Genomic DNA, 24083 nt, shown 5'->3' on the forward strand with positions numbered 1-24083 from the left:
GAACAACAAATACAAAAAGAAATAATCCCAACAACCTGCATCTGGTTTAAATACAGTCAAATAGTATAATGGTCAGAACAAATTAGCAAGTAAAAGGGAAAATCTCATGTTGCCTAAAAGATGATAAAATAGATTTGGTGGTGTTCATTACTTGCTCTTGGAGCTGCATGACCAGTATGTTAATGCATCACACCTTTTATGTATTTTCTAGGCAGTAGTTTCATTGGTTGAATTGCCCTGTGTCTAAAGGTTTCTTTCATGTTCTATCCCATTCTCCTTTAAAGTTTGCTTAAAGTAAATAAATTAAAGGTGAAAACAGTGATATAAAGTATATGAGCTAGTGACTGCAGTTCACTTCTTTTTTTTTTTTTTTTTTTAAACTGAAAGTGTTCCCAAGCTAGCTGGACTTGCAGAGGGACTGTTCAGCTGTGTTGCCTGGCTTGGATCAACAGTAGCACTGTCTGTCCAACCCTGTTGCATAGTATGGACAGGTTAATCTGCACTAGTGTGGACTTCAGTATGGTCTTTCTCTGGAGTTGGAGAAGCAGGGCACTGATGACTGCTGACAAAAGGCCAGGACCATCCCGGTTAACCCATGTTGTATACCCAGCTATTTCTCCCTCCCTAAGCAGTTGAGGATGGTGATCTGTTTTGATCTCAGTAGCTTAGGTTTGGAAAGAGCTGAGTAAATCATGTATATTATTATTAATGGTCCTATTGTACCAGCTTCTCCCTCCATTTAACGTAATGTGGAGAACATTGGGGAAGGTGCGGTGATTCATGTGGGTGTCTTTGGTGCTCCCTTGGGGGGTGAAGAAGATATGTGATGCCCCTGATAGAAATGGCCAAATCCTGGAAACACAGTCTGTATGGCTGTGATCCCTTAGAAACATGTCACCCTTGAAGATTAGGGAAGTTTTCGTAAAATGCCTTAATATCATCCTTTCTGTTGGTTTCACATCCACATCAACATGTGGAGACCCAGCTCCAGAAGGGCGTAAAAGGGCAAGTCAATACAGGAGGAGATAGTCCCCTGGGGACTTATGAATATATGATGGACATATGATCTGTTTCCCAGCAGGATGACTGGAATAGCTCTCCACTCAAGTTGGTGGAGGTTTCTTTGGCTTGCCAAAGTAATCCTCTGTGGACAACACAACATCTTTAAAGAATGGAGAAAAATGCTTGGCTAAGGGAGGGAAATGCATTATTTGTGACATATGTGCTCCTCTGGTTCTTTCTGTGGGCCTATTCTGAGGTTATTCTTGTTAAGGATAGGAATGTAACATTTGCCATGGATAAAGCTGTATGCAGTAATGAACCTCCTGAGGCTATTTTTCCTTTAAATGCATGAATTATAGGTAAGTAATTTTAAATTCTTATCATGGGGTGCAGGGATTATTAACAAGCCAGTAAAGTAAATTAAAGTTCTCTCAATTCTGAAATGCCCAATTCAATATGCCTCTTTGATTGCTGAACATACAAACTTGGTGAGGTCTTGGCTTAGGAGTGTACCCAATGTTTGATTTTCTGTTGAAATAGTGATTTAACACAGTAAAAGTATATGTATGCATATATATATTAATTTTATACAGTATTTTTTCACATTAGTGGCAGTAAAATACAGTTCTGATAAGACAGCAAGCATGATACACTTAACCATGCTGACTTTCAGCTTTTTTTGGTTAAAAAAATGACATTTGCTAACATCTAGCCTTGCCATATGACTGTTTTCAATGTTTTCCATGACTTTTTTCCTGGATCTCGTTTGTTTTTAAGTGATGTATTTCCTAGCCAGGAATTTTAGCTGTGCTCTCCATCCAGTTGAGCAGCACATTGTGAGATTCCGTCAGAGCCGCTTCAGCTTTTAGAGAGCTTCTTGGCTGGTTTTCAGTTCAGACACATATGGAGAAGTTATCAGCTGGAGAAATTGTACAGGCCCTAATTTTTTTATTTTATTTTATTTTTTCACTCAAGACCTGTTTGAAAACTCCCGTCAATTTTGTTTTTAAAAGTATTTATGGAAATGGTCTAAATCCTCTACATGTTGATTCAGTTTGCTTTCTGAGACCGCAACAGATCACTTACTGGTTAGTTATACTCTTCAGATTGAGAAACCTGTAAAAAGTCAGTAAAACCTGGAAATCTAATTATTAGTTGCTTACGGCTTCCAAGGGTGAAGCCTTGCTGTCGGGTTCTCAACTACATATGGACGATCTTAATAATAATTTACTTATGGATACATACATATATATGTATGTATGTATGTATATAGTGTGTGTATGTGTGTGTGTGTCAATAATCAACATTGCTAGATTTGAATAATTTTATCTGGGGACTGATGTTGTCAAGTGCTTCTGTACTTCAAGAAGATTTGAGAGGACTGTCATCTTGCAACAGCATCATCTACCACACTTGAGGATCGGGCACTCAAGACACAAATGCAGTAGAATTGTTCTGTTATCGGATTTTTTTTTTCTCAATATTTCAGTTACTCTCCTATGTTGGAAGGGGACCCGCTGGAACATGGTAGTACTGCCATGGGTGGAGCAGTGATTTGTGTTGTGGGACCTAGACAGATGAAGGAAACAATGAATTTTTCATGCAAGTCATCATTTCTTTTAACTCAGCGTACAACCCCTCTCAAGATGAAGTATAGATTCCTGTCAGGTACATGCACTAATATCACATATTTAATAATATAGCTTTTGGATATATTCTGATGTCAGCAGGAAGTATGCCAGCAAGATATCTACATAACTGGCTCTTGGCAAACAGCTAATACAAAGTTATAGAGTAAAGGCAGCCTTCTGCTGGCCTCCAATTGCTTTTACAGCTTAGTATCGGCGCATAATATAGTAGTAGACAGTTCTGAGATTTGTGTGAGAAAATTCTTCCAAATAATTGATTTTCTGGATATGCACTAGTAACTGGGTAAGATGCTGTTAGTGTTTTGTCTAGGGAGTCAACACCGTTTCTGTAAAGACTTCTCACAGATATGACCCAACATCATTGAAGTCAGAAATAACTTGCTTTCTGAATTTGAACTACCCAGAATCAAGCTAAGTGGAAGAATGACCGATAAAAAATATTTTCTTCCTCCTAATAAAGCTTTATTATTTCAGTCAGTAAATAATTTTATTATTCATAAAAATAAGGTATCCCCTTGCAAAATAATCATTTCCTGAACGTGGTAAATGATGATGATATTAAGTAGTTATTAAGCAGGAAGCTGGAGATCTCTTTTAAGCTATCTGAAAGTGCTCAAATAGATTTCTACATTGAGCCAGAGAGAATTTAAGAGACAATGGAAGGTTGTTAAACTTGTTATGTATTTTACACCCACTTGGGGAACACTTTAATTTCAGTCCAAAGATGCTGAAAATGCCTCACTCAGCAGGATAGCTATTACTGATTCCTTGTATTAAAAAAATAAGTTTCAGTATTAATTTATCAGTGGAACAAGGTGCATAAAGATTTATGGGTGAAATTACTCCCTTGCAAGGATCTAGAGCTGGCTAACTACTTAAATTTCACTTTACCTCTGCTTAGCAATTTCCAGTAACTTTTAAATGTTGAATAGGCCTCAGACTGGCCTTCATATGGAAGAGTTTCATGATGGGTGAAAGAAAAGGGACATCTGTCTTTGAAATTTTTTTCCAGCTTAGTGCACACAAATCTAACCACCGGAGAGACGATTTAATCAAGAGAGAATTAGAAATAAGAAGAAATTGCCCACTCAAACAATAAAATTCAAAACCTGTAATTGCCAACTGTTCAGGAAATATGAAATTGTGATGTATCTTTTACCTTTCCTCTGGATTCATAATCATTTACTGACTGGTGATTGAAATGTTCACCTATTCCTGTTTAAAATTAAATGGGCACCTGTTGACAGTAAGAATTCTAAGAGCATGCTTATTACTTACGAAGATTTCAGAAGTCCTTTAAGTATATGTTCTCCTTTCTGGTCATTGACATGGTTAAATGAGAATTATTTATGTGCAGGGTCTTGGCAGGTTTACATAAGTAATAGATGTAATTAGACACAATTATAGAGAGTTCATGAACAAAAATTACATAGCGTTATATTCAATATATTCAAGGAACTCAATTTATTATAATTAATGCACCATATATTTTTAACTGTGTTCTGAAGGCACATCTTGAAATATTATTTCTGAAGTAAAATACAATTATAGGTAGAGAATGTGAGAAATTAATATTTATATTCCTAAGTAGTGTGGAAAAACACAGTTGAAAAGAGCTCTTATTAAACAAGCCAGGACTGAAAATGAAGGGAAGGATTGCACAATGCACAACTGCACACAATCTTTTAGAGATGAGATCATCAGAGCAGCTAGGAGTTAAGACATGTGGTTTGAATTAGGGGTACCTACTCTGTAGGCGCTTAATGTATTTGAACGAAGATGTCTCAGAAGCATATGAGAACAGCTCTAAGGAAAGTAGCATCTTTGGAGATCTTAGAATGCCAATGTACTACAAATAACTGTATTTTCATACAAGCATCTTTCCCATTCTCAAAAAATAAAAATGTTGTAGGTATAAAGAATAACATAAAAATCCAAACTGGATCTTACTGTATCACAAGAGGTGCTAGGAGAATATTTGTTTCTTCATAACGACAGTGAAAAAAATAAACAGGTGAGTTTAGAAACATAGCAGCTTAGGTATTCAATACTATTTAGGCATACAGAATTGTCAGATAGCTGAGCCTCTGAAAGAGAAAAAAAAAAAGAAAAAGCAGAGTATCTGTTTCCATGCTCAAAAGTATAATATCATCACATGAATGTCATGGATGTTTAAAGTAATGTTTTTGCAATTGCATACCCTATTTGAACAAGTACCATTGATAATAGGTATATAATATAATAATTTATGATATTATTTAGTTCTCTGTATACTTTCACTCAGAAGCACACAGCAAGGGACATTTTTGAATGTCAAGGAGTGTAATTTTACCAACAGTAAAATGAACACAGAAGGAGAAAATATTATTTTTTGACTTCACTCAGTAATTTGCTTGGACCAATAAAATTGATTCATGCTGATGTGAGTTCAAGGGTCTAAAAGTGACCAATTTACCTGCTGCAAACTAAAAGGAAACTAGCATTTAACCAACGATAATTCTAACCTTCCATACTAGGAGCCTGTTCTGCAAGGAGCTAACTTGGGTGCATTCACACTACACTCCCCCAACATGAGCTCTTCAGAAAGCATTGCCTGTCAGTGCCAGACCCTTGTGCATTCAACAGGGCAATTTTATTCAAACTCAGCAGCCAGCCTGCTTAAATGTTTTTATTGTGGGGCCTGATTATACATCTGAGTGAGCTCTTCTGCCTTGTAACCTACTAAGAAATCTCCAGTTCCAGTCACCTGAGGGTGTCTTTTTAATGGTAGCACAATACCTGATGACAATTGGGATTGCCACAGGAGTGTTCCCTATCTGGCCACTTTTGAGCTACTTCTGCTTCTGTTAATGTTGATAACACAAATCCAATCAATTTCAGTGAAGGCAAGGTATGCCTGTGACAGCCTGCTCTTATCTTTATGCTTAGACTGAAAAAACACCGATCTGATTTCCATCACAAGAAGATGAGAAGGTACACTATAATTATAACTCTAGTAGTGTTCCCCCAGATGATACCACTGTTTTTCCTCTCTCACATTACAAAAATATTGTCATCCTATTTAGTGTTACTTCTTATAGAGTAAGAGCTTATAGAAATTATTATAGCACACATTTACTGTCTGGATCTCTACATCTCCCCTAAGAAGTTAATATTGCTTGATGAATACAATACATTTATTTATTCATTTATTTTTGCAGAAGAAGACAAACATCCACCAGCTATTGAAAGGCTATGAAATAGTTTCAAACAGAAACAAAAACAACTTCCTCACATAAAACAACTGCAACATACTAGGACATCTATGGTTGTCATAAAACATCTGGATCTCTAGGGAACATTTTGACAGCTTTAATAGTGACCTGATTTTAGTTTTTAATAATATTACTCTTATTACATTTCCAAATGGAATGAGAGTAGAACAAGGCATCAGGTGCACAGGAAAGTAATATGACATGGCTACCAGATCCTTTGCACGTAGGTCCTGTGGAACAGAGATTACTAAACCAACAGGTGAGATTTACCAGCTGTCTTGATCAGGTCAGTGGTGCAATAAATCCCGGGCTGCTGACTATTTGTGCAAAGAAAGAGTTGCTTAATAGGCTCTACAGTGCCATCAGGAAGGAAAGCTCTCAGATGAGAAAGTAATTGAACATTTGGTTCTTTCAATGCTACAATGGAGAAGATACCTGGGTTTTCCTCTACCAGAAATGTATTTCATCTGGAGTTAGAAGCATTTTTTTTTCCTAAACCTGTGCTCTAACTATGTGCTCTGTTTAGGAATGAGGTTTCATTTCTCTTGTGGTGGTTTTCTCTTGTTTTTCAGTGGTACCCAGTGCCGGGACAACAGGGAATAGGCACAAACTAGAACACAGAAGGCTCTGTCTGAACATCAGGAAATACTTTTTCACTGTACATGTGACTAATCAGTGGCACAAGTTGTCCTGAGAGGCAGTGATGTCTCCGTCCTTGGAGATCCCCTAAAGCAACCTGGACATGGTCTTGGGCAACCTGTTGTAGGTGTCCCTGCTTGAACAGGGGGGTCAAACCAGGTGACCTTCAGAGGTCGCTTCCAACCCTAACCGTGGTGTGATTTTGTTATTCTCTTTTTTTGTTGCTGTGCTGTGCTGGGCTCACAGACCATTTATTTCTGATGTCTAGGTAAAATTATGGTAAGCTAGTCCACACTACTTTTGGGGGTCATCACTTATTTTATATTTACCATTTTCTTTGTTTCAGACCAGAAATTCTCTAGGTTGTAGTCTCTTCATTTGCTTTGTCTGGTGTCAGAAAATCTGCTGAGCTATACATAAGATACAGAATCATTAGAGTACACAGAGAAAAAAAATGTAGGCCAATCACTTGCTCCTCCTAGCACTGATTATGGTCACTTGTGTGCAAGAGATGTGCATGCAAATCTGTAATAGAGTCTCTGTAACAGGATGTAATAGAAATACAGAAATGGATAGAAAATAGGAACTCAGGGAGGAGATTTGGCCTGGCTCAGCTCAGGGGAGATAGTTTATGGATTCAGACACCACTCATTTGATGAGGTTCAAAAATATTATTATCTTAGGACTATTCTTTGCACATTAGAAATAGAAGTACTCTGGATACTTCAAAAGGTTTATCTTGCTTAGTTCTCAACCCATAGTGCTGTGTGCTGTGAAGGGGTGCTCAAACTATAAGTAAAACCTACATGATTTAGATGTAAAACTGCCTTTACATCAGTGATAAAACAAGGCAAAGAAGCAATCTCTTTCTCCCCTTTCCCCCCAAACCTTTAACAGGTATTTAAAGAATTAAGTTGATTTTTTTTTTTTTTTAAACAGTGGAGTCCACACCATCTGTCGTTCACACCTCCCTTTATTCACTGTGGCTAAGGCAGACAGCACAGCATATAAAGAAATAGCATGTCCCATAATTCAGAATAAAGAGTATATATTTTTGTTTTCTTATAGAAAGAATAGGAATTTGAAGCAAGACATCTGGTTCAGTTGAGAACAGTGAGACGTTACACAGGGGCAACAAGAAGTAGAATAGCTAGTGTCATAAACAAATCAACCACAACAACAGCTTGCAAGGGTGCATAGTGAAACGCTTGTATCTCATTCCTTAGAAGGCATATGGTAACTTGGCTGCCAATGTCATATTTTTCAGGCCTGCACAATATTTTGTGGGTCATGATTGCACTGACTCCAGCTCTGGTAGAGAGAATTCACATTAAGATTTTGCACTGAATTTTCATAATATAGTTGTTCAGTTGGTTTGAAGAAACAAGCAAGGAGGAATGAGAAGAAAAAGGGAAATGGAAAGGAAAAGAAAAAGAGAAAAAGAAAATGTAAAAGGAAATATAAAAGGAAAAGAAAAAGGAAAAGAAGGGAAAGGAAAAGGAAGAGAAAAAGGGGAAAGAGAAAAAGAAAAAAAAAAGAAGGAAGGAAGGAAAAGCAAGAATGTAAGAAAAAGAATAAGAAAGAGAAGAGGACAGTTCTCCCCCACATCCCCTCCAGATAAGTGAAAGGCTAACAAAAGAGTTTTTCAATGCTGTGCTGTAATATCTTATTTTAGGTTCTGATCTGAAATCCTTTGACGTCAGCAAACTTCCATTGACTTTAATATGCTCCGGATCAAGCTTGTCATGTGGATCTCAGACTTACTGTCTGTGGATTAGCAAGATTCTGTGGATTAGCTTTCCAGAACAAACAAATAACTTCAAAGAGTAATTAGGCTGGTGTTTTAACATTAGCAGGTTACAATACACATGTCCCTATGCAGATGTGTAGCACGGTGTTTTTGAATGGTGTGTGATCAAGTCACTTTCTTAACAGTGTGTTTTTTGTTCTGGTTAACAGTATTTAGGGTAATGGAAAACATGCCTGTCTCGTGAAGTATTTCCACCAGAAAAACTGGAGTCTGAACAAAAATCTTTTCTTATTCTAAAAAACCATGTGGAGCTGCAGTACTTTGGTCCTTTCCCCTTTATCTATATAATTGAGTATATCCATGTCAGTATAAAATGTATCATCTACATTAGTTTATAATATGTATTTTCTATATTAGCCCACAGTAGACTATTTATATATCAAAATGTAGACATGTTCACCATATATATCTGTACTAACAAATACATCTAAAGCTCTAATGTCATATATTCTAGAATTATAATTTCTTGACATATATGCACTTTTGGAAGTTCCAGAAATTATTAAAAAACAAATGACATACAAACAAACAAAATTTTCTCAGCTTTGATAGAAGTCAATCTTTCTGGTCTAACTGATTACTATATTCAAGTATGGTACCTGTATAATGACAATGTGCACTCGTGGTTGGCAATATGCCAGTACCACAGAAATTTCACAGACTCAATTAAGAAATGGTAATAGAGTTATTAGACATCTCTCAGCCCTTAGCTGCTCTCAGCCTTGGGCTCTTCAGTGGTGCCTGTGGGGCAGTGAGTTCCATCTTCAGGCTCTGGAACTGATTAAGCAGTAGATTGTACCACCTACAAGTCCCATGGGAGAAGGGTCCCTGCTCACAGGCAGGGAAAGGAGGAGAAAGATTCAGGATGTCCCGTGCCTTCTCCTTTGAAACCCCTGGAACAAGTCTCAGCCCTAGGAAACACCTGATCACCTGGCAGCAGTGGCAGCTGAAGAGAGAAGATGACCTTTTCCCCACATACAGCTCCAGGACCCTCTTCACCACTTAGAAAGTGTGATACTTTCAAATATGTGGTAATATTGGAAATGGTTTTGATTGCATCAACTCTCAGTAACATAAGCTTAACTGAGGCACTTGTTATGTAGCAGAAACATCAGATTAGTACACTAAAATAAATGGTGTGAATAGAAACTGCTAATGAGTCTAAGCAACAATTCAACATCCAAATGAAACTAAAATATCTAATAAGATTTGAAAGTGTTGTGCAGCTCAGAAAAGCTTGAATGCTTGTAAAGGAGCTACCATGCATTTTATGCTTAACTCTTTCTGTTTAGTTGATAATCTCTCTGTGTATTTCAGCAAATTCATGTGACCTTTTATTAGAACTGATTTACCATTTGTTATTAGCTATTATTTTCATTTGAAATATATCCTGTCCCTCAAAATGATGATTTTTTAAAATATTACAATAAAATCTTAACTGAGGATTTTTGTTTCACACACTTTTAGCCATATATTGTTTTTGCTTTAGGGAAGAATTTTCTGATTCAGCAAAGTCATTGAAAACTTTTTAAAATCCCTTTGTTACTCAATGAGAGTTTATATTTAGTACTATTTTATGGAAACTGAGGGGAATGTCTGTCCTTGCGTGCATATTAAGAGGGTAATTTTTTTTTTTTGTTAGCATACTGGCACTAGATTTATATGTCTGATATTCTGTATTGTATTTAAGTATAGAACTACCTATTTTAAAACATTTACTAAATTTGTCTGATCAGTGTTCCAAATACAGGCATTTCATGTGGCCATATCATATTATATTGCAATCTCTAAATTGTACACACTTGAAGATTCTGCCAAAATATACAATTTAGTACACAGAAATTAATGGTTGTGGAAAAAATATATGTAGCAGTTAGTATATTCCATATAATTTCTCTGGATTTTATTTTTGAATATGTTGGCAGAAGCAATTAGAGGGAGACCAAAATGACACTTACTGAGTAGAAATGAATTCCAAAGTCTCTTATGTTGTTATTACATAAGTTATTTATAAAACTCAACAAAACTTATAACACAGCCCTTTGGAAAGGAGGTTGGAAAATCTCAGGGAACAAGACAATAGAATAGTAATTCTGTTAAAGGTAACCCATGTAAATCCGGTTTGCAGCTTCAGAAAAGGGCATGAGCAAACATCGGGATTCATTTGTGATATTCTTTTTGAGGCTGTCTCCCGGAAACAGAAAAAAGAAAAAAAGTGTGATACAGTATGCATCATAGCATTGTAGACACATAGATACAGTGTGCAAATTGCACTATACCTACTGATGTATTTTTCCTGTTGTAGACTAAGCTGTTCTAACAGCCCTATGTTTGCATTGATAAAGCCAGCAACCCACTCGTTCTCCTCCCTCAGGCAAGATGGGGCATTCAATGAGTTGACTCCATTCACCCAAGGGAGAGATGAGTGTCAAAGGCAGCACTAGGGAAACAGGATAGTAGAAGGGGAGGTCAGGGCCAGGACATCAGTGGTTTCTGCCCCACTGGGTCCTTGCACCTTCACTGTCTTCCCCCACCTTCCTGGCTGAAACCCTCACGTTAGTCCTAACAGAGGACAGGCACATGGTAAACCAGCAACTTAGAACTTAGCATTTTCAGAAGGGGTTTCTTTTCTAAGCTATCAACTTTTTCTTTGGATATTTTGTGCACCTCAGAGCAACTCTATGTGTAGAAAATATATATACCGATGTAGTATTAACTTAGTCCCATTAAAAAAAAATGTAGCAAAATACAGCAATACAGTTTTTAGACCTGGAGATTTAGGAGACAGGAAGTCTCACCTGGTTCAGATTAGGGTTAGTCTATGTCTTAGACATTGTTACTTTTTTTTTTTTTTTTTTTTTTTTGTATTCTTTGTTACGCTATGGTCACAAAAAACATACTGAAAGCCTGGAGGCCACTAGGACTCAGTCATGAGCCACATTCTTCTTTCTACATATGCATGCAGTTTGTGGTGTATAATTAAAAAGAATTATTATATTTTATTCCAATAGAAGCTAAACCATGTAACAGCAGAACACTGACACATCAGAAAGAACTTGTGTACTGAGGTTGTAAGGGGATAAGGGGTCAGTGTGCTTAAAACAAAGACATTTTGTCATGCTTGTGCATGCTAGTTCACAAGTGCCAGTAACCACAATTGAAAACTCCTTGTAAGGATGATGAAATAGCATTGACTTTACTGTGTTATTCTAAGATCTTCTCCTTCAGTCACAGTTTTCTGTGACTTTTCTTCATCAGAACTTTACTCCTTGCTAAGTTTTATTGAACAGTGTTGCTATCATTGCCGTGATGATCTTCCAAAGACATTTATGCATTTATGGCTTGGCACCATTGCCCTTTGAAGCATTGTAGGCTGGATCAGGCTCTAGTTGCTAGGCCCAAGAACGGAATTGAATCCTGTTGTTTTCATTATGGTTTCTAAACTTTTTCTTATTTACAAAAAAAGAGAAGCCCAACACAGGCTCAAAGGAGATGAGAGAGTCAATATACATAAAATACAAATTTATATATATGTTTGTGAATAAAAATAATAAGTATGTACTTATAACCGTATGTGTGTAAGGTACACCGCACTGGAATAATTTTAGCCCTAATCAAAACTCCACTGAAGACAATAAAATACACTTCCCTAGCAAAGAAGTAAATACAGAACTATTCAGAAGGCAAAGTGAAATTAGTATCCCATTTCTGTGACTAGCTACTTAAGTAAGTCATTCTGGTATATTTATTGCATTATAGTATATTTATTGAATAAAATATTAATAAACGTATCCTACTTTGTCTTACTCTTTCAAGATAATGTGAAATGGAAATGGAATATGAAGGCAGCATTTAGATACTTTCAGTTTGGAAGGATACATTTAATGATACATTTAATAATATGCATAAAAAGAAAAAAAAAAAAAAGAAAGCGATCTCCCTATCTCTGACCAATTTTGCAGCTGCAGTAAAAGTACTCTTGACCCATCTTAAGCTGAGGTGAGAAGGCTATTCTAGGTATTGGATGTCTCTTGCAGAGAAGAAATATTTGATCTAAAGTAAACAGAAATGACTTCACTTCCATGGGCAGATCACACATATCACTAAACTTTCAGTGCATAGGTTCTGCACATCAGGCACAGAGAGCAAGAATGAGAAGAAAAAAAGCACAAAGTTGGAGTGCAGGTTTCCGTTTGTTTAGATGGTGGTAAAATATTTTCATCAGATACTGAGGATGTCTGTGTAATGTACCTCACCCCTCACTTTGTTCAGTGTACTTTCATTGAATTATCAGCAGTTTGTGTGCATATATAACTTAATTGTATACTTTATATTATTGTGGTTTCCTGCAGTGAAAATTTCACATAAATTGCAAATGTTTCTTTGCTACTGTCACTTTGCTAGAAAGTTTTGCACCGCATTGTCTATATTGTCACTAGCAAAGGATCACTCAAACTGCCAAAAAATGCCTAATATAAGTGAACAGGAGAAATGAGAGGAACCAAGTATGAGGCAAGAAGAGGAGTCAGAGAAACACCTGGCTTGTACAAAGTACTTCTGTCCTTACTGGATTTTACAGGAAGGAAGAGGAAATTTTTACACAAAGATAGACTGTGCTATGAAGAGATGCTAGTGTCAGTCAGGGAGATAAGAGAGATCATAATTTTAAATTAAACTATACTGACAGAATAACTTTGAGACAGTTGAAACTTCATAGATCATCAGCTTTGCAGAGTACTTTCTATATTAATGTTTTATATAAGAGAATTATGAACATTTAAAGGAGATTTTACCTGGCATGAATGGGATGCAAAACTGTAGATGGTGGAGTCACCTAGTACAAATTTAATTTTTCAAGTGGCAGAGGATGGTTCAGGAATTTCACCATAGTTAAACTGAATTAAATTAGAAGAGCAACCTCTAACCAGAAGTGATAGATAGCTTCCTAAAATAGGGCTAAAATATTATTCTGACTTCAGCTGCCTGCTGTTTTTAATGACACAGATTTTTAAAACAAAAAAAATATTTGAATGGGAGAGTAGAAATTCTCTAAAGAAATTATTTTTAAATTTCCTAGATCTGAATATCTACATGCTGTACTTAGAAAATCAGATTAAATATCCAATGTCACTAATCACTATTCAAATGTGAACTTGATTTCTGACATAGAGCTGAAATGATCTACCTTTTATACTCAGAAGGTAATGATTCCCCAGGCAAATCTGTGACTGATATGACCTTATCATTACACTCAAAATTTCAAATTGATTTTAACCTAGCAAAATCTGAGTAAAAATCTTTCAGTAGTTACAGACACTTTCAAAATTGTCTGCAGAATCAAACTATCATAATTTGAATAATTTACTATAAACATTTTTCTTCAGACATTTTAGGCAATAACCGTGCTTCCTGTCTTCAGTCCTTCTGAGATCAAGGTCTTTGTCTTCTTTTTAAAAAAGTGTACTTCCTCTCTGCTGCTATTTCATTGTATTTTATTTTGTGGTTTATTGTATTTGACTTTCCCAATTGAGAAAGATGGTTGGAGAAGAAGGCATTATGTGCAAGCAATTGGTTTTTCACTGTCATTACAGACTCAACACGAGAGCTATTACTATTGGGTTGTTTATGAGGATAGAACTCTAGATTTGTGACAGGCATGTTGTGATTCACCTCTAATGAAGAAGCACAATTTGTGTTCATGCAGCTTCAGTGAAATCAGTAGGATTTCAGGGTTTCTGAGATGAGAATCAGGGACCAGATAATTACCAGGCCAGATGTTTACAATGAAAAAAGGACTGGCAACACTTTGACACTGATGATAATAAAAATCTTATATATATTACTCAGATTTTACAAATACTAAGGAATAAGATTTGATCCAATTGCTGGTATTAAATAAAATGTAAAGAATGAAGACTAAAAAAAATTGTAATGACTTTCTCACTTATGCTTAAAGGCAGCAGGTAAAGTTCATCTAAGGTGCAGTAGATTTTTGATATGAAGGTAGACTGTAATGTAATTTTAGAATTCAAGATTAAAAAATAATAATAGAACCAGTAATATATTGCATTTTCCTACAGTGATCTTTGACTATGACAGAATTTTAATGTCTCTTTAATAACACTACAGTGAAATTGTGGTGTAAGATTTTAAGGGACAAATTTTCTGAACAGAGACATCTAACAGTCTTAATACTCCAGGCACTATACTATACTCAGTACCTATGGTTATTTTCTAGGCTGTTAGTTGCTGCTTAAGGTATGAACTTTTGTCCTTTGAAACAAATGAGTATGGATTCTTTACCAAAATATTTTTTAAAAAGGTTTTTCCAGAATCCTTCTTAAGTGTACAGGAAGCCTTTCTGAAGATGAATGTACTAACAGGACAAAATAAATAATTCTTCACCAAGCAATAAAATAATGGGTAGAAGTTGTCCCATTTGAAAATATCAGGTATTATAAAATGCTCTATAAATATTTTCTGATGTGCAACATTGTTTTCAAGTCAAAACATTCTTGCTGTATGAAATTCACATAACAATGTTAATATAATATAAAAACTGAGAGATACTGAGAGGAAGCAAGGAGGAAATCTGCGATCTGTAGCTGAGTAGTTGGGACTGGACATTCAGGCTTCAACTTCCAGCTCTGGGTCCAACATGGAGGTGTTTTAGGATTCTGCAGAGGTAAATTGCTAGGCACTGGTGAGGTAGCTACCTAACAGAGTAAAACATTTCACTTCTGGCTGAAAAACAGAAATAAAATCTCCCTTTCTAGACTCAGTAGACACTTAACAGTCAAATAGGATTATGACAATTATGCCTTTTTTTTTTTTTTGGTTTTGTTCTGTTTTGTTTTGTTGAACAACATGGTGCTATTTTGTTAGTTGAAGCTTTGGCAACAGAATTTGGTATCTTCAGATCATACAGTCTAATCAAAACACAGCAAAAAGCTATACAAAAGCAAATGCTGATGAAAGAAATTATTTCATACAGGAAAATGATAATGTCATTAGACATGCTTTCTGATGCCAAAAGAAGAAGAAAGAATGAGAAGAAGAAGAATAAGAAGAGTGAGAAGAAGAATGAGAAGAATGAGAAGAAGAAGAATGAGAAAAAGAAGAGGAAGAAGTGGAAGAAGAGAAAGAAGAGGAAGAGAAAGAAGAGGAAGAGGAAGAGGAAGAGGAAGAGGAAGAGGAAGAGGAAGAGGAAGAGGAAGAGGAAGAGGAAGAGGAAGAGGAAGAGGAAGAGGAAGAGGAAAAGACATCAGACCACATGCCTGAGAGTGTTGTCCAAATGCTTTAACTCTGGAAGTCATGGTGCTGTGACCACTTCTCCGGGAAGCCTGTTCCAGTGCCGAACCACCCTCTGGGTGCAGAACCTTTCCTTAACACCCAGCCTGACCCTCCCCTGCCCCAGCTCCATGCTGTTCCCTCGGGTCCTGTTGCTGTCCCCAGAGAGCAGAGCTCAGCGCCTACCCCCCCGCTCCCCTCCTGAGGGAGCTGCAGGCTGCCATGAGGCCTCCCCTCAGCCTGCTCTGCTCTGGGCTGAATAAACCAAGAGACTGCAGCCACTTCTCATATGTCTTGCCCTCCAGGCCCTTCACCATCTTTGTAGCCCTCCTTTGGACACTCTCTGATAGTTTTATATCCTTATACTGTGGTGCCCCAAACTGCATACAGTGCTCAAAGTGAATCTCCAGCAGTGCAGAGCAGAGCAGGACAATCCCTTTCCTCCACTAGCTGGCAGTGCCATGCATGATGCACCCTAGGGTACGGGTGGCCCTCCTGGCTGCCAGGGAATACTGTTGACTCATGCTCAACTTGCTGTTGACCAAAATGTCCAGATCACTTTCTGTGGTGCTGCTCTCCAGCCTCTCATCCTCCAGTATGTATGTATAGCCAGGGTTGCCCCTTCCCAGGTGCAGAATCCAGCACTTGCACCTGTTAAACTGCATGTTGCTGGTGATTGCCCAGCTCTCTGATTTGTCAAGATCTCTGCAAGGCCTCTCTGCCCTCACGGGGGGGTCATTCTCCTCTTCTCCAAGCTAAAGAGACCCAGCTCCCTCAGCCTTTCCTTGTAAGGGAGATGCTCCATTCCTTTAATCATTCTTGTGGCTCTGCACTGGACTCTTTCAAGCAGCTCCCTGTCCTTCTTGAACTGAGGGGCCCAGAACTGGACACAATATGTGGTCTCACCAGGGCAGGGTAGAGAGGGAGGAGAAGCTCTCTCAACCTACTAAACGTACTCCTTTTATTATGCCCCCATATGCCATTGATGCCCCTTATGACCCTTTTATCCTTGATATGACTAAAGACAATGCCAAGAATAAGTCCTCCTTCTTGTCCTTTTTGAAGACTGGAGTCACATTTGCTTTCCTCCAGTCCTCAGGCAGCTCTCCTGATGCCCATGACTTACCAAAGATGGTGGAGAATGTCCTAGCTGGTCAACTAGCTGGGTGACCTTGTCATAAAAGGAAGTTAAGTTTCTTAAGCCTTTCCCCTCATCAACCCATGTTGATTGTGACCATTGTCTTTCAGGTGTTTTTCAATAACTCCCAGAATAATCTTCTCCATAATTATACCAGGCACTAAAGTGAGACTGGCAGGCCTGTAATTACTGTAGGCTTTTTTCTTGCCTCCAGTCTTAGCCATTCTGTGTTTTGGTGACATGAGGATATTACTATGCAGTAGTGGTGAACTTCAGCCCAGAGGCCTAAAAAAAGGCCAATGACTCCCCATCACAAGATTATCCATCATCACAAGATTAACCACCATAAGAGTTTTCTGTTGATTCTCTTACAGAGGTAAATTTGGCAGACCCTAGGAAAACAAACAAACAAACAAAACAAAACAAAACAACAACAACACAACAAAAATCAGCAGTTAAATCTAGTCAGTATTTCAGTTTTTGTGAAACTTGCTGTATTCATGATTATAAAAATCTTTCCACATTAAGCAGACAACATGAGAAGGTGAAGATACTTGTCCATTATGTGCCAGCTTTTTTTCTGAATAGACTGACCCCTCTCGGAAGTGGTCAACATTCTCTCTGCTAAGGCTGCAGCTCAGGCAGTTGCTGGAGATGACAAATGTCTGCCTTGGAAGAACGGGCCAAAGACTGTAACAGCAACTGCACCATTTCAAATCTGGTTGAGACTAAAAGCTTTCAGTGTAAGTTCCAGGCTCTCCTTAGTGAGTGTCAAAATTTCTGTGGGCTTCAGAGGATCTGGGATTTCCTCCTCAGCCATCATCAACCCATTTGAAATGTAATCATAACTGGAAGCTACAGACAGAGGTACTGTATGTGACAGGAGAATTTGTAATGTCATCTAACTGGAGAACACTGATAATGGCTTTAATGGTCCAGGGGAGGTTTTGGGAGGAACAGAGTAGGAACAATAGCAACTCTGTTAAATAAGAACTTTCACTTCTCTGCAGAGGGCAGCTGGCATGTAACTTGACTAAATTACCCTGGAAAATGGAAAAGCACTGGCTGGTCCAGCCCCCAGCCCTCTAGAAATTCAAAACCAGCTTTCTTCATTTTTTTTTTTTGTTTTTTTTTGAACATTATAAACAATGAAGTGATAGATAATTTGTATCCTGGTCCTTCTTCTCTTGCCTTGACTTTTCATTTGGGCAGTCACAAAGTCACTGTTTTGACATGGACAGATTGTTTCTTTCTCTGTTCTTGTCTCTTTTGGTCTACATTAAAAATGTGTTATCTTCAAAATAGAAGCCTTTGCTTGCATGTTGGCTGCACTGTCTATGTTTTGAATTGCTCATCCTTTAGCTTTTACCTTATTGGGGCTACTATTACAGGAGATGTAATCAACAAATCACAGTATTTCCAGTCATTTTTCTTGTAGAGTTATCTGAGAATAGTTCTTTCTAAACATAATGTCTGGGACCTGCTACTGGATTATTTCCTCTCCTTTTATCATGATAAACAAATGAAAACAAGGGTAGGAAGAGAAGAATCTCACACCAAATTTAGCTAAAAAATTATCCTTAGTGCTCTCTGCTTACAGACTGTGCAGAGATGCACCATATGTGCAGGGCTTCCTATGGCACATGGTGTTTGGATAGAAACAAGAACCCTTAGAAGAGAGCAGATGTAATTGTCAGGACCACTTATATTAAAATTATTGAATTTCTCTGCAGGATAAGTAAAACTGATAGACAAGAGTTTTCCTGTGTTTTCTGTTACATTCAGAATTTGAAACAGATATTGTTGTTTTTTGGTTGTACCTGTTAATTTAGCACAAATAGACTCATTCAATCATTTTTAGTCACCAGTTCTAAAATTGCATAGAAGTATAATTTATGAGAGTACTGACAGGAATCTCTGTTATATGGAGTTAGGAAGGATAATAAAGACTGTATCTATGGAAAAAAAGGGCCATTCTGGGCAAAATTGCCAAACTTGACTCATTCTATGCACAAAAGATTGGAAAAGATATGAAAATTTGAGTGTGGAAAACAAAGAGAGGAAATGACTTTGCAGGACAGTAGCCAGTGAATAATTTAGTTATTTGGAAGACCGAAATACAAAGCAGCTTTGGTTATGTGACTTGGAGAAGTCTGAGGCTTTATTTTCAGACATAACTACCTAAAACTCATAGGATGTACTTCAGGTTTTATTTATTTATTATTTTTTCCCATTCTTTTTTTTTTTAACTTTTCTGGTTGTTCCAGATATCTATAAATCTTTGGATATTTATTTGAGAGTTACAAAAGTGCTATGAAAAGATATTAATTGTGATTAATAATCCCTTTAATAATCCCTTATTTGCTTTCATGATCAGGTTTATATATCCCAATGTACTGAACAAATATCTTTTTTTTTTTTTTTTTTTTTTCCATCTGGCAGACAAGCAGATACATTCAAAAGCATGTTTTTTTTTTTCCTGTCTTTTTTTTTCCTTTTTTTTTTTTTTTTTTTTCTCTCTTTTTTTTTTTTTTTTCCATTCTCCTTGCAGGATTTGAAAAACAGTGACAATACCCTGACCACTAATGGAAAAGAAAAAAAGAAAAGTGAGAGTATTCCGAGACATTCATTAACAATAATATTATCTCAAACTCAAATTCAGAGGAAAAAAGATTGAGGGCTAGGTCACTGCAAACAACAAAAAAGGAAACAGAGGCTATGTAAAAGCTATGACTTTTTGACCCAGGATAATCCTCCACATTTGCATTGAGCTAACTTAATGTGGATGTTAGCAGGAGGCAATGCCTCCATCTGTAGTTGCGCTCATTGGCGAAGAAACACAGGGAGGAAGAGCAAGACTAAATCCTAAGCGAGGCTTTAGTTGGGAAAGAATAGAAGTCAAGAGAGCAGTCAGATCCTTGGTTCATATACAGCTATGGTTTAGTTACAAGATTTTGCTGTTGCTGACTGCTCTACTTGCTTTCCTCTTCATCCATCATTCTCCCAGAGCCGCAAAATTAGGCCTACTTATGATGTCCATCTGCTTCCTACTCACTGTTAGATATTTCAAAGCCTTGAAAATGTACTTTTATTTATGGTGGATAAAGGCTGAGTACATGCATATATGTGTGTATAAGCAGTTGTTTCTTTCAGAATTGGTTAGTCTACTGTCAGTGGGCTGCTTTGCTCCTGAATAATCTGTGGCTGTCAGAAAACTTGGACTGTTTTTTTTTTTTTTTTTTTTTTTTTTTTTCAGATATGAAAGGGAAGAACATGTGAAAGTCTTGGAAAGTCTTGTATATTACATTGTCAATGTTTAAGTGTCCAGCTCTTTGAGTAGACTCTGAGGCATGCTCAGAGGTATACTTCTCCTCAGTGAAATGAAGGTGTTTCCACTGACAGACCAAAACTGTGTGTAGTTGGAATAGATCTGTTTAGCAAGCCATTAAGAAACACCTAGCTGTTGTACATATAATCTTTCTCATTTGCTTTGGCAAGTAAGAAAGGGAGATGGACAGGTGCTGCTGGTCAGTTGAGATCTAAAGCCGAAAAGCCATCACCTAGGGCTGGGGTCTCAACCTGCTACTGAAAAAAGTCAGCAGAACAACCGTATTTATGGAGGTGGTTGTGGAGTCACAAGGCTTGCAGCTTGCTACTCTTAAAAGGTGCCTCCTGGCCAGGGGCTTGGTCTTGGGGTTCCCCACAATGGAGGAGGCTGGGGGTGCACCCACCCCAGGCCCCAGCCTTACAGTGAATTTGCTCAAACTGTGCCACTGTGCAGAAGGCAGCAAAAGAGCCACTGACATCAGAGAGAAAGAGCTCTTCTTCATTGGAAAGTGGGGGAAGACTGATAACAGCTGCCTTTTAAACCAAGATGTTCCTGGAGAAAATACACTGCCCCTCCCTGCTCCACACAGAAATTGTTGGGGATGATGTTTTTCTGTGACAGGATGGGAGTAACCCCCTTGGAAGTCATTTGAATGTTTTACCAGAAAAATAAGTCTCAAGGCTGTTATGCTCTTGATAAACCTTGAACCAGAGAAATGAGGAGGAGAAACCTGTTGGCTTCCATATTCCAGCACAAGATGAGAACAAATTCCATTGGCCTCTGGGGGAGTAACTCCCATCTGACGCAGGAGTACGGGTTTTCAGGAAGAAAAAACAGGTTTTATTGAAATAGTACACTGGTGTCCAATGTCTTTTTAAAACTATGAATCACTTATGGTGACTTACTTAACAGTTACTCTCTTACACTGACTCTCTTATAGGAATGTACACTTACTTATACTTGGTTAAATACAAGAAATAGTTCTAACTTGTACATAATGATGTATTTCTGCACATCTTTCTTCCCTGACCACATAAATGATGACTTGTATGGAACTACAGGATGCCTGGAGAGAAAAAGTTTTGGACAAAAACCTCTACTACTTCTACTTCTGTTTACAAGGGAGAGACAATTCATTTACCTGGCTGCACAGAAAAATTGGCCTTTTTTTTTTTTTAATGCTCTGCTTTATATTTTCTTCTTGTTATAGTTTCAGCTTCTTCCATCAGACTTACATCTTTATTCTGTGTGATTTTTCAGTTGACTGTGAAAGGATAAAAGGACAAATATCTACCCATCCCTTGGAAGCTCTGCTAAATATTCCAAAACAAAGCAACAGACTGAGTCAGAGGATGTGACATTTTCATTTGTACAAGTCAGGGTTTATTGACGCCACAGGTAATTATTAATTAGGTGGTTCCAAAGCAAAACATGGAAATACTGAATAAACCTCTAGTGTTAGGATTGGCACATAGAAAAGTGTGATTGGGAGTTGAGGATATTTTACAAAATACAGAGGAAATTCACACATATTCTGTACTAAAAGCAGGTTAGAATCAAAACATACATGGTAAGAATTGAGTGGACTAATAATGATTATCCATTAACAAAAAAACAGTTCTCTTTTAACCTGTCAGTGTAGCAGTTTGAGGTTGTGAAACAGATTCCACAATAATATGTGGAATCCATGGATTTTCTGCAAGGTAACTGAAAAGGTAAAATGAGTTGTGTACAAACTACATATATCAAAGCAACATATATATACAATTTTTATAAGACAAATGGGCATTGAAACTCTTGATACTAGGATAAATTTCTTTAAGTAAGGTCTTAGCTGCCCTCTTCAACTCAAAATATTGGGGAGGGGAGATTTATAATCTTCTGAGTATAAATGCTTGCCAGGGTCTTTGTAAGTATGAGGAGCAAGTAGCAGTGCTTAGCAAATGGGAACTGTATCTGTGAATGTCACTTTAACTTTCCTTTAGCTCTTGAAAAGTTTGCAGGCTGCTGATTAATGTGATGTGCATTTAATTATGAGTGACTATTTCTAATCCTTGCAATAACTAATATTAACTACAGTACCGTTGACAAGGAGGGTAATTTACAGGCAGAGTGTGATGGGTTTACTGGTTTGGCTGAGTGGCTGTGGCAGCTGGAGAAAACCGGAATTTTCATTTTCCTTGCAAATCTCTTGGTCTTAGGCTCAATTGGCCATTGACTTATTCCCTAAAATAAATTTGTCAGTTTTGAGGTTGCACCTTTTACAGGCAGTGACAGAGTGATCACAATGTAGACGACTATCTCAGAGGACTGCTGGACAGGAAGGAGGCTCCCTCACTCCTCTTTACCACTGACTGTCCTGGGAACAGGAAGGACTGTCTGTTCCATAGCAAAGGGACTTCCCTTTTCACTTACAGCAAGGTAGCAATTGCTGAGCACTTCAGAAGTGATAGAGAGCATCTGATTCTTCCAGTGAATCTCCTTTAAGGAGGGTATAATTAGATACTTCAGTGAAAGAATTAAAGACCTTAAAGAATTAAAGGGCTCTTTTGTTCCTCTCAGCCACCAGTCTTTCCTGGGCACAATGTGTAGGAGAACACAGCTTCAGGAAGAATTCAGAGTAGTATGCTCTACTCATGCTCATTCTAATTTTCCAATACACTAGTTACTAATCCAATTTGTTTGGGAAAAACAGTGGCTCAGTTAGGAGTGGGAGAGAATATGTGAAAGAGCAACTTCCTTGGTATTTTTTGCCAGTCAATGTCCATCTGCAAGTGACTAACTACCACTCACTTCCACAAACATTATTTATGTGGATATTGGATGAAAAAGTAGGTGGATCAGTTCTCATGTTGCTGCATTATAGCTCCCAGTTCTCCTCAGATTTCTCTGGCCAAGGCACAAACTACCCCCTAAGTCAGTGGTGAGTGCCACTGGGTGTCCTCTGGTTTCCTGCCAGCAGCCTGATCTGCAGCATATATAAATCAACTCATCCAGGCTAACTATGTCAATCAACTAACAGACTAACTACATCCAGTTACTATGATGATTCACCTCAGTTAAGGATCTGGACCATCTTTTTCAAATTATTTTTTGCTTCCCACACTTTCAATTCATTTTAATTGAGTTTTCCCTTAGGTCATAAGCTCTGCGTTGGCTTCCTGCTATTCTCATTAACATTACGTTTGCCCAAACTGGGAAGTGCAGCCCTCACACATTTTCAGCTCAGACTTGGTATTGGACTATTTTATCTGAGAAGAAACCTGCTTATTAAAACCGTCTATTGCATGGATAACAGTAGAACTCTTTCTCCTTCTTTATTTTCCTCTTCTTTTTTTAATTAGCATATCACATTTATTAAACATAGGTCACAAACATAATACTTGACCAGAGTTCAAGTGACAACACAGGAACAGTTTAAATTGGCAAGATGTTGTTTCCAGCTGGTGAACAAGTATACTGGGGGAGACTTTTTCTTATCTCTCCTTGTGAAGACTCCGACAACGTTCAAGAATCTTGGAGGGAGGATACCATTTCAATATGATTCCATTTTATATTACTGCGTTTCCAAGCTGATTACAGAGCTATGCTGGCTATTCCATGGGATGATAACTGTTCTTTATAATCATGTTTAACACTTTGCTATCATTTATGCCTGGTTATGTCACCTATAGACCACCTCCATAAGGGCGCTTAATATAGTTGCTGAGAAAAAGGGATTCTCATTACTTCTGCCACTGTTGCGTTGAACAAAATCCTTCACTTTTCTCTAAGTTTATATCCACTTCTGATAAGCAGGAAGAAAAGATGAAATAATTAGTCTGGCACCTGCTGAAATGTGAAAGGAGGACAAATGGAATGACTAAGTGATGTATATTATATCTGTAACATGTTCAGAGCAGAGAGAAGTGCTGTAGAGTAATACTTTTACAATGAGGAAATCATAGTTCTGCATAGCTCAGGAATTTGAAGA

Source organism: Anas acuta, chromosome 1 (genome assembly GCF_963932015.1).
Source record: "Anas acuta chromosome 1, bAnaAcu1.1, whole genome shotgun sequence".
Lineage (NCBI taxonomy): Eukaryota > Metazoa > Chordata > Aves > Anseriformes > Anatidae > Anas > Anas acuta.